General features: G+C 46.7%; 3 non-coding genes across 3 annotated transcripts; all 3 read right to left on the bottom strand.

Annotated features, from left to right (window-relative positions):
* Positions 1-709: 709 nt before the first annotated feature.
* TRNAC-GCA (transfer RNA cysteine (anticodon GCA)) lies at positions 710-781 on the bottom strand. The gene has a single exon. It is a non-coding gene; the product is annotated as a tRNA-Cys (tRNA).
* A 1,321-nt stretch (positions 782-2,102) lies between these two features.
* On the bottom strand, positions 2,103-2,174 carry TRNAC-GCA (transfer RNA cysteine (anticodon GCA)). The gene has a single exon. It is a non-coding gene; the product is annotated as a tRNA-Cys (tRNA).
* Positions 2,175-4,298: 2,124 nt separating this feature from the next.
* TRNAC-GCA (transfer RNA cysteine (anticodon GCA)) lies at positions 4,299-4,370 on the bottom strand. Its single transcript has one exon. It is a non-coding gene; the product is annotated as a tRNA-Cys (tRNA).
* Between the last annotated feature and the right edge of the window lie 7,245 nt (positions 4,371-11,615).

Genomic DNA, 11,615 nt, shown 5'->3' with positions numbered 1-11,615 from the left:
AATGAACACCTTTCATCTGTGTGGTGACACTAAACTCTGCAAAATTAAGTTATAGATCTCCTCCAGGACTGACTTTCTGGAAGCTGCCAGACCTGGCTCCTAGTAAGACATCTTCCATCCAGTCTACAACTTTCCAGGTCTCAGTTGGTGTGTTCGGTCATCAACAAGGAGAAAGGGAGAGAAGTTGCCTGATGAACCCCCAACCAACTTCCGATCGCCTTGGCTTAGCCCAAGAGCTGCCCAAAGGTCTCCATAACTGCCCACACACCCCTACCTGGGCTCCCGGCCCTTTGTTCCCATAGGTCTGACCCCACCCCCACCCCCTCTCCGCTGTGCCAAACTGTTTTGGATGAGGGTGGTAATTTAGGGTTACCCTTTATTGTCTGTTCCTGGGAAGTCAGCTGTATCTACAACTTTCTAGCCTGCCCTAAAAACACCCATCAGTCTGTATTGGGGGCCTTGCCTTCTCTTTGAGGATCCAACAGAGCTGGAGAAATAAGAAACACCCAGAAGAAAACGAAGGTGCCACAAGGAGGCGGGACACCTGGAGTGTTAGTGCAGAAAGACGTGGGAAGAGGCCGGCCACCCAGGCTGCTCCTCTGCTAGCACTGACCTGGAGCTTCCAGATTCAAGGAAGATCCGAACTGGTGGAAAAATGAAGGAAAATGGAATGAGTAACAGCCTCCATGAATGAAAAATCCAATATGGCAGGGGGCACCTGGATTTGAACCAGGGACCTCTTGATCTGCAGTCAAATGCTCTACCCCTGAGCTATACCCCCTAACTTATCACAGGTGTCTAATAATCACCTTTCATCTTCATAGTCACACCCAGGACTCCCATAACATACTGGAAGTTTCTATTGGTTTCTAGCAAGCTGGTAAAACCAGCAACTTATTCCTCCACAAGCTCAACCCATAGAGTTCTCCCCGCCAGGCCTTGGAGTCCCACAATCCTACCCCTTCACATGCCTGCATCTCCCCCTTCTCCTCCATGTGTGGTGAGAGCAGCAGCCTGGAGAGGCATGGACATCTATTGCTGGAAGGGCCTTTAGAATTTGTCTTTCTCTTGTTCTGCACTACAAAACAGCAAGTTGAAGAGATCCTGTCAATCTCTTGGGAGACACATACAGTACCTACACCAGAAGGTGTCTCTTCAGCCTTCGTATCTGTGCATTAAACCTGGGGATGCTGGGGAGGTTGGTGAACTTCTTAGTCCCTAACCTGGATCTTTTTTATTTTCCTGAAGTTAGTGGTAACCGCATGTCTCTTAGGCAAATATCTTATATAACTAAGCAATTTGCAGCTACAATTATATTACTGTTAGTCACTCAGTTGTGTCTGACTTTTTGGGACCTCATGAACTGTAGCCAGCCAGGCTTCTCTGTCCATGGGATTCTCCAAGGAAGAATACTGGAGTGGGCTTCCATGCCCTCCTCTTGGGGATCTTCATGACCCAAGGATCAAACCTGGGTCTCCTCCATTGCAGGTGGATTCTTTACTATCTGAGCCACCAGGGAAGCCCACAATTATATTATTAGTGGTTATTATTATTCCCTTGCTTTGGAGGAGAAAACCTGCCAGAGAGGATGATTTTCGCTTTTAACTATTGTGCTGCTGTCCATGGGGTCGCAAAGAGTTGGACACAACTGAGCAACGGAACAACAAATTATTGATGAAGAAGTGGAGAGGAAGAGTGGAGTGAGAGGATCCGGACACACGAAATAAAAATTTCAAGTAGAATAAACAGGGCAGTAAAGTCTGTGAACTAGCTAGATGCGCCCCCATGTGGTCGTGATGTGAGTTTATTGACCTGAAATAACAGGAAGATCCCCTGGAGGAGGGCATGGCAACCCACTCCAGCATTCTTGCCTGGAGAATCCCAAGAACAGAGGAGCCTGGTGGGCTACAGTGCACAGGGTCACAAAAGTCAGACACGACTGAAGCAACTTAGCGTGCATGCATGCAAGAGCTCCCTCGGGAGACAACTGGCCCGCCATCTACAAGTTGCCACCGTGAGTAACTGAGCATCCATTAGAACAGAATGGAAACCACTGCCTATGCCAGCCTTCCTCCAATATTCCACAAAAAGCCCAGTGTGGTAGGGGGCACCTAGATTTGAACCAGGGACCTCTTGATCTGCAGTCAAATGCTCTACCCCTGAGCTACACCCCCTTACTTATTATGGGTGTCTAATAACCACCTTTCATGCTTCCCCAGTGACTCAGCAATAAAAAGGAGACGTGGGTTTGATCACGGGGCGGGGAAGATCCCCTGGAGGAGGGCATGGCAACCCGCTCCAGTATCCTTGCCTGGAGAATCCCACGGACAGAGGAGCCTGGTGGGCTCACACGGGTCACATGACTGAAGCGACTTATCATGCACACAACCACCTTTCTCCTTCATGGTCACACCCAGGACACTTGTAACACACTAAAAGTTTCTACTTAATTTCTGGAGAGCTGGTAAGACTGGCAACCTATTCCTAAACAAACTCAAAACTGAAGCAGTCACCTAGATCATCTTCCTGAGAAAACACATTGCAGCCCCCTCACCGTCCACGGGCCCTGGGAGTCTCTGCTGCTCAGGCCGACAGCTGACGTCCACAGTACATTTCCAGGGTCCCTGTTCAAGGCAGGTGACTGAGGTTCCGGTGGAAAAGTAACCCCGGGCGCGGCACTGGATCGCATGACTGAAAGTGGATTGCAGCCCCTACTGTGTAGCCGCCAGTCACCGTCCGCATGCTCCCTTAACCGTGCCCACCACCACCACCACTACCCTTTCTTTAGTCTCTTTGCTCTGTGCAGACCCTGCCGAAGCAGCTCAGGATGGAGCAACCGGAGCCCTGGGGGCCTCCTGCAAGCACCCTGCTGTGCTTATGGGGGGAGCATAGGAGAGGCATCAAAGCTCCAAGTTCCCCTCCACGGCGGCGCGTGTGCGTGGTGAAAGGGGGATGAACCCAAAGGAAAGGTGACATCTGCAAGGCTCTAAGATAAGTGTTAATGGGCATGGGCATCCAATCAGCCCTGGATAAGTTCACCTGGCGCTGCAAGAAGCTAGAGAGGCTTTCTGGCAAAGACCTAAACAATCCAACCTCTCCTCCATCCTACGAAGACTCAATTCTATGGAACCAGAGGCTAAAAAAAGGCATTTTTTTCAATCACAGAAAACTAACTGAAAGGGAGTTGTTGGAAGGTGGAGAGATCGAATCACATCCTCTGAACCGAGAAGGAGCTTTAGGAATGGGAAAAGAAGCAGACAACTCCTTAAAGTACAAATATGAAAGTTTATTGCGGATGACAGGTAGGACCTGGCAGACAACGATCCAGCATCATTCAGAGTGGCACCCTGCGCCTATGATGGGGTACCAGGGGATTTAAAGGGGCCAAAGCTAAAGACAGACTGACCACTACAGGAGGAAGACATCCACACTGATGGGAACCAGGGTTTTTCCTCCCCCGTGGGGATATCATGACCGGTAACCACTGGATCAGCAAAAGGCACTCTTTTATGGTTTATCTCAGATGGAGGCAAGGGTAAAAGCTGATGGAGAATTTATCTGTCTTGAACACATTCTGTATAAGTGAGTTAAAGGAGGGGAGGGAATAAGACTGCTGACCTGAGATGAAGCTAACAAAACGGGGTCCCAGTGGTTCAACCATGCAAGCCCCTCCCTTATTATAACTGTAATCTCAGCAGCACCTTTTTTTAAATTTTTTCCGTCAGCCCGATGAGGACAACTCCACTGTGAACTAAACCCATTTCCTCTCCTTCCCCCGAGCCTGGACCCCCTCCCACCTGGCGGCCCTGAAGCTTCTCCCCACCCTTCAATTCATGCCAAGTCCTCTAAAGCAACTGCTGTTCTCCTAGAAGGGCTTTCAGGATGATCCAGTAGAGGAGCTGCTAAATGTGGCCCCAGAACAAAAAAAAAATCATCTCATGTTTCTGTGATGTGAGTGGATGAAAGGAAGAAAGGGTACTGTTGAAAACAGCCAAACAAAACCCGAATCTCTGGAAACAGGCCCGGAGGGGGATGTATATGTTTATATTCCCACGTTTCCGGGTAGTTCTAGTGCTCAGATGAGCCTTGAGTCCCCATGGCCGAGGCTAGAACCATCCTTCTGGTTCTGGGACTTTCCACTGCCCCAGCCCAGAGATGAGCTAGACACCTTCCTTTCTACTTTACCAACTCCTTTACTGTCATCTCCTTTGCCAACTGTTGCACCCCCCAGTCTGCCCACCGAGAGGAACCTGCCTAAAGGTGTAATTTGGTGTAGATACTAAAATAAGACTTACTTGAGGGGGCACCTGGATTTGAACCAGGGACCTCTTGATCTGCAGTCAAATGCTCTACCCCTGAGCTATACCCCCTTGCTTATGAGTGGTAGCTAATAGATACTTTCTCACCTGTGTTGACATGCCCATGCCCACCGTGCACTGAAATTTCTACTGATTCTCAGAAAGTTCCGAAGGCATGGAAATTTTGCCTTACAGAAACTTCGCACCTTTTGGCCCTCCTCTTCCACATAGATCTCCCTCCCAACTTTAGCCCCCAGAAATCTCTGCTCACAATCTCGCAGTCTCATTTTTCTTGGTACCACCGTGAAGGCACCAGCTGGAAAAGTCACTGCTAAGCGCTGGACCTCCTTTGCCTTCCTCCCTTCCCTCAGCAGCTCCATCTACCAACTTGCCCCCAGCTCGACTTTCACCTTCCCCACCTTCACCCCTGTCCTGAGGGGTAGACAAGGGGCTCTGCTGCCCGTCTCAGCCTTCCCCCTCTTCTTTCCTGTCATCGCAGCTACGTCTTGACTTTTGGCAGGATCTTCACTGTTCTTTGATCCTCCAACTCCCCCTTCTGCATTTTTACTTCAGGATAAATTGCGTAAGGCTCTATAATTCCCTGTTCAATAATACTTAGGGTGATATTGCTTCTCGGATGAATACTGACTGGCACATCTCACTGGGTTTATTTTTTTCATTTTTTCATTTGTGTGTAAAATGTATAGAAAATGCATAAATCAAAGGCGTTCTGCTTTTTTAATAATAATAAAAAATACACCCATGTAATCTCACATCCAGATCAAGAAATAGAGCATGACTTGGGGAGAATGGAAATGAGATGTAAGGACTGGAGTAGAGAATTGGTCCATCCTCAGTGTACACTTTTATATAGCCTCAAATTTGAATCATTTAAATGTTTTATTACATTTCCAAAAAAAACCCTCAAGTATGGAAAAACAAACCTGAAAATATAAACAAAACCCATAAACCCAAGGGTATGTCACACTGATAATTTGACCACAAAGAAGAAAGTACGTTCAGTGGTATATATACTAAGGGGAAAAAGAGATACTGAACTTTACTTAGAAGTAAAGTTGTTTTACTTTACTTGATATGAGAGTTGGACTATAAAGAAAGCTGAGTGCCGAAGAATTGATGCTTTTTACTGTAGTGTTGGAGAAGACTCTTGCGAGTCCCTTGGACTGCAAGGAGATCCAACCAGTCCATCCTAAAGGAAATCAGTCCTAAATATTCATTGGAAGGACTGATGCTGAACCTGAAACTCCAACACTTCGGCCACCTGATGTGAACAGCTCACTCATTGGAAAAGACCCTGATGCTGGGAAAGATTGAAGGCAGGAGGAGAAGGGGATGACAGAGGATGAGACAGTTGGATGGCATCACTGACTTGATGGACATAGTTTGAGCAAGTTTCGGAAGTTGGTGATGGACAGGGAGGTCTGGCGTGCTGCAGTCCATGGGGTCACAAACAGTCAGACACGACTGAATGACTGAACTGAAAGTTGTTTTGGTATAACTTACAAAACCTATGTTTTTGAGCAAATGAGTAAATTTTTGATATTTGGGGGAACCAGGGTTCTAATCCTGAGACAGGAGATATAAATATGGAATGGAGACAGGCAAGGAAGAAAACTGTGGAGCTGGACTGGAATTGTAAGTAGCTATGTGAATACACATGCACACAGTGCATGCACGCACACATACAAGTACACACGTACGCTTCTTAACTCTGCTCTCTGAAAAGCACTAGAAACATCTCAGCTGCAGTGAGCGCTCCTGATGCCCATATTGTAGTTATTAAATACCATTAAAAACAGCCAGAAACTTGGAGATCTGGCTGATTCCACGGCTGGGGAAAAAACCTAAAACCTGAACTATGGAACATTTCGTACTAGGAAGTAGGAAAATGCCCCAGAACTGATGGGGACACGTCAACAGAGCATAGGGCCAGCTTGAAGAAGCTCACCACTAGCTAAATTTGGGACAAGTTGAGCATCAAAACAAATAGAGGAATGTGTTATAGTTCACTGGGGCTTCCCAGCCATTGCTAGTGGTAAAGAACACGTCTGCCAATGCAGGAGATATAAGAGATGTGGGTTTGAACCCTGGGTTGGGAAGATCCCCTGAGGAAGGCGTGGCGACCCACTCCAGTATTCTTGCCTGGAAAATTCCATGGACAGAGGAGCCTGGCAGGCAGCAGTCCACAGGGTCGCAAAGAGTTGGATATGACTGTAGTGACTTAGCACACACGCACAAATGTTATAACTCATTAAAGAATCCATAAATCCATGTTACTAAGGTTTTTAAATTTTTTTAGGTAGAGAAAAGAAAGCTTTACAAAATCTTTACCAACAAGTCAATTAAATGAAAAAAGAAGGGTCAAAAGAAAAAATCATCAGTTTATGACCATCATTGTAAAAACTTAGATAAGAATCATTAATGGATGCTTAATTTGTTAGATGAAAATTATCAGGGAATAGGATACAGAAAAATCTGCCAAACACCACTTCAATTCATTATTCAAATTCAACTTCATCAATAATGCAACAAACTAACATCATTTCCTTTTTTTTAATTAAAATTTGTTTTTCATCATTTCCTCTTGATGTGAGGCACAAAAGACATAATATCACTTGTGTGGTCATTTTGCTAAAATATTGAACTTTAAATAATGAGGGAACTTCCCTGGTGGTCCAGTAGTTAAGAATCCACCAGCCAATGCAGGGGACACAGGTTCAATCCCTGGTCCGGGAAGATCCCACAAGCTTCGGAGTAACTAAGCCAGTGCTCCACATCTGCTGAGCCTGCACACCTAAAACCCATGCTCTGCAACAAGAGAAGCCACTGAAATGGAAAACCCGTGCACGGCAATGAAGAAAAAAACCACACTCACAGCAACTAGAGAAAGCTTGTGCGTAGCAATGAAGACCCAGTGCAGCCAAAAATAAATAAAAAATTTTAAGTCCATCTAAGTGTGACTTGAGGTGTAACACACAAATTTTACATCTGTTCTATGTTTATAATCATTTGTTTCAAAGTATTTTCTAATTTCTGTGAGTTCTTGAGAAGAGGGTCATAATTTACCATTCCCCATGCTTCAGACTTTCTGATTCCTATCTGGAATGTTCCTTGCCCCCCATCCCTTGTCTGCTTAGCAAATTCCTACTGACCCTTTATTCTCTAAGAAACCACCCTGCCCTTGCAGGAAGGACCTAGCACACCTCCTGCATGAGATTGAATGTTGTTTTCACGTCCATCATGGAGCTTCACCCTGAGCAGTGTCAGTGGATCAAACCGCCTTGCGTGCTTATTTTCTGGAACAATGATCATTTCAAATATTCTCTTTTATCCAGATGAATCCATGAATTGTCCCAGGTTTTTCTACTTTGAGGGTCCAAAATTACATTACCCAGATGATCTCTTAGCACCAGAAAGTGGCATAAAAACTCTTTGTTATACCGAAAACCTGGGAGTTTTGTTTACAAAATGTGGTCACCTTGATTATATACTCTCCAGGCTGACGACCTGCAGGTACTTAGTATGGTCTTGTTGACTAAGTGCTACTGAGTAAGTTTTGTCCCTCGCCACGCTAGAAAGGACTTGGTGTCCCTATAAAATACTCCTCACTTCATCTGACTAGCCTTTGATGTGACAGGCTTCATCTTCAAAGCCAGAGGCGGCATTATTCTCATCACAAGGTCATCAAAGACGGCTGACTCAAGGGTCAGCCTTATAAAACTTCAGTGTCTCTTGTAAATTGAGTCATAATCTGAGTAATAAGCTTGTTTCTCTTATGATTAATAATGTCATTGCTGGGGTAGGCCATGGTCTGCACAGTAAGTGTTCCTGAATGTACATGGTGAGAAATGTTTTTTGTTTTTTTTTTTAACTGAAACACTATTCCCAAAAGCTGTGGGGAATTTAGTCATGGGGAAATTCAATAACCTTAGTCATTCTTTAAAATAAACCTAAAAACAAACTCTGATGCCTGTATGAAAATATGTCTGGATTTTTTCCACATCTGGGGTTTGCTTAAAGGGGCTTCCTCGATGGCTCAGTGGTAAAGAATCTGCGTGCAAGATGCAAGAGATGAGGGTTCGATCCCTGGGTTGGGAAGATCCCCTGGAGGAGGGCATGGCAACCCACTCCAGTATTCTTGCCTGGAGAATCCCATGCACAGAGGAGCCTGGCGGGCTGCAGTCCATGGGGTCTCAAAAGAGTTGGACACAACTGAGCACACAGGCGACACCACTTAAATTCTTCTGCTGTGTGTCTCATCTTTACTGGCTGAAGGCGACCTCACGTCTGCTCTGGGGAGATCCAGGCCTAGAGGCTTTGCCTCTGTCGAGGGAGCCTGGAATCCCGTGGGGTTTGATTCTTCATTCTTGAGGCTCATAGCTCTGATCCTAGGGAAGATGCAGGAGCCCTGGGATGAGTCAGAGTCAAAGCTGTTGTCAGGCACCGACATCCTCGGTGTAGGCAAGCTCTGACACCGGCATATTGGACTAACTGAGGCCATGGAAGGTTCTAGAAAGCATGACGGGCAATCATGGATGCCAGGACACTGAAGCTTCCCCACACATCTGCTGCATGTTCACCTTGCCCCCGGCTCTCTAAAGCCACACCAGGAACTCCCTCCAGGTTGGCTGAGAGCGATGCCATCACGGGGGAAACTGGGCCTCCCTGGAGCTGTGCTGCTCGGACTGAGGCGGGGGGAGGTCCATGAAGGTGGGGAGCAGCGAGGGAGCCACTGGAAGCATCGAATCACCAGCCTTTCAGTGGTTCATGTGGCAAACAATGTTTAAAAATTCAAATAATCATAGGAGTGTTACAGAGTGACTACAAGATTTATCAGTTCAGTTCAGTGGCTCAGTCGTGTCCAACTCTTTGTGACCCCATGGACTGCAGCACACCAGGCCTCCCTGTCCATCACCAACTCTTGGAGTTTACTCAAACTCATGTCCATCGAGTTGGTGATGCCATCCAACCATCTCATCCTCTGTCATCCCCTTCTCCTCCTGCCTTCAATCTTGCCCAGCATCAGGGTCTCTTCCAAGGAGTCAGTTCTTCGCATCAGGTGGCCAAAGCATTGGAGTTTCAGCTTCAGCATCAGTCCTTCCAATGAATATTCAGGACTGATCTCCTTTGGGATGGACTGGTTGGATTTCCTTGCAGTCTAAGGCACTCTCAAGAGTCTTCTCCAACACCACAGTTCAAAAGCATCAATTCTTGGGTGCTCAGCTTTAATTATAGTCCAACTCTCACATCCATACATAACTACTGGAAAAACCATAGCCTTGGCTAGACGGACCTTTGTTGGCAGAGTAATGTCTCTGCTTTTTAATATGCTGTCGAGGTTGGATCGTTCAAGCATGGCCACTCAATACAACTTCCGGTTTGCTGAGGGCTTTTCAGGCAGTGTCCAGACCCATAGGACCCACACAGTCTTGTGTCTGGCCTTGAGCACCATGGTGTCAAATGTTTGTGAAGTGCTGGTCTCCAGTCTGTTCATTCCATGGTATCCCACTCCTGCTACGTTTGGTCAGAACTGACCTCACCTCATGCTTGGACTTGCAGTAGCAGCCGCCTCACCAGTCTTGGGTCCCTCCTTACCTCTCCTGCCTGTCACCTTCAGGGACGTCTCCGTGTCAGCACCGTGACTGGCTTATTCCCTGCTCGACCACAGTTATCCGACCCAGCACCCCCACCCCCAGAATAAAGTCTGTAAAGCTTGTCACAATACGACTCAGTCTATTTTCCTTTGTGACTCAAAGTCCTAACTGATCATGTTCTTTCTCCAAAATGCGTTTGTACCCTCTGGTTCCCCTTTTTTCTATGCTGTTCCCCAGCTCACAGCTCTGCTACCATCATCTGGTCTGAAACGTTCTCTGATTATTAACATCCTTCAAGATCCAGTTCAAACATTATCACTTTACAAGGTTGACTCTGAAGAAAAAAGAAAAAATATATATATTTAGTGTATGTGTGTGCACATGGGTGTATACATGCACACACACAGTTTCTTTCAGTTGTGTGCAAGGCTGTTTACCAGTCTTGGGGAATACATAGGGAGCAAGTCACTGTCCTTGCCCAGAGATGTGCCCAGAGCAAAGGGCCAGAGTAGGAGACGAGGACTGACTTTGGACAAGGCTCACAAACTAGATAGGCTTTTCATGCCCACAACTTCCTTTGGAGGAACTTCTGGTAGAGCTCCCTACATAAAGCTGCTGGCAATTTTTCCAAGTACAAAATGTAAACCTAGCAGTGCTCTTCTGGCCTCCAACCAGCTTTGGGGGCCTTGGCTTTTGTCTCAGCTTAAAAGGGCCACTGCCTATTAGATGAAAGAACCCACCCAATCAGATCCTCTCTCCTGGGAAGAATTCATTCGAGGGACACACAGATGGTCACTGAAGGCCAGGCTGCATCTGCCCCCGTGCAGTTCTCCCCCTCCATGAGGCAGATAATGGGTCCCAACTTAGAAGCACTGGGACCATGAGGGGACACATCACCATGGAGGTGACACCTCTGTTTCCTTGAGAATGAAGAAGCCCCTTCTCCAAGGTAATCCGGGAGCTGATTGATACAGCTGATTGATACATGGTGTCATGAGAACATAAGCAAGCTAGTACGTGTGTGTTAAGTCACTTCAGTTGTGTCCAACTCTTTGCAACCCTATGGACTGTAGCCCACCAGGCTCCTCTATCCATGGGATTCTCCAGGCAAGAATACTGGAGTGGATTGCCATGCCCTCCTCCAGGGGATCTTCCCAACCCAGGGACGAAACCTGAGTCTCCTACATCTCCTGCATTGGTAGGCGGTTCTTTACCCCTAGTGCCACCTGGGAAGCCCAAGCTAGCACATGAGTCACCACCAAATAGGCCACAGTGAGAGGAGCAGACCCAGTAGCATTCAACTGGGTCCAGTGTCAAAGTAAATGAGTGATAAAAGAAAGGTCAGACCCAGGAAGGTTTGCAGAATAGCATGATCTAATCTGGGTTTACATATGAGCAAGGAGAGCCCCCGAGAGGTTGGCAGATGGGCCCAAGGACCTCGACCAGTAAATAATAGAACTTTCAGGTCCTAGAACCCGGGTTCTCCCCACAGTAGCCCCATTGCACAAGGCCCAACCTAGACAAGACTTGGCTAGGTTCTGATGCCTTTTTTTTTTTTTTTTTTAATTGAGGACTTTTCTGTGAAGCTAAGGAAGCTTCAGACAGTATCCCTTATGTCAGCTATGTACTGGCTTTTTAAAACTTGGAATTTTGTGAAGATTTTTTTTCTTCATATTCCCCAATTATACAAGCTTCAGGGCTG

Source organism: Muntiacus reevesi, chromosome 6, assembly GCF_963930625.1.
Source record: "Muntiacus reevesi chromosome 6, mMunRee1.1, whole genome shotgun sequence".
In the NCBI taxonomy this organism is placed as follows: Eukaryota; Metazoa; Chordata; class Mammalia; order Artiodactyla; family Cervidae; genus Muntiacus; species Muntiacus reevesi.
Note: the sequence above shows the minus strand (reverse complement) of the source record. Positions and strands in the feature narration are given on the sequence as shown.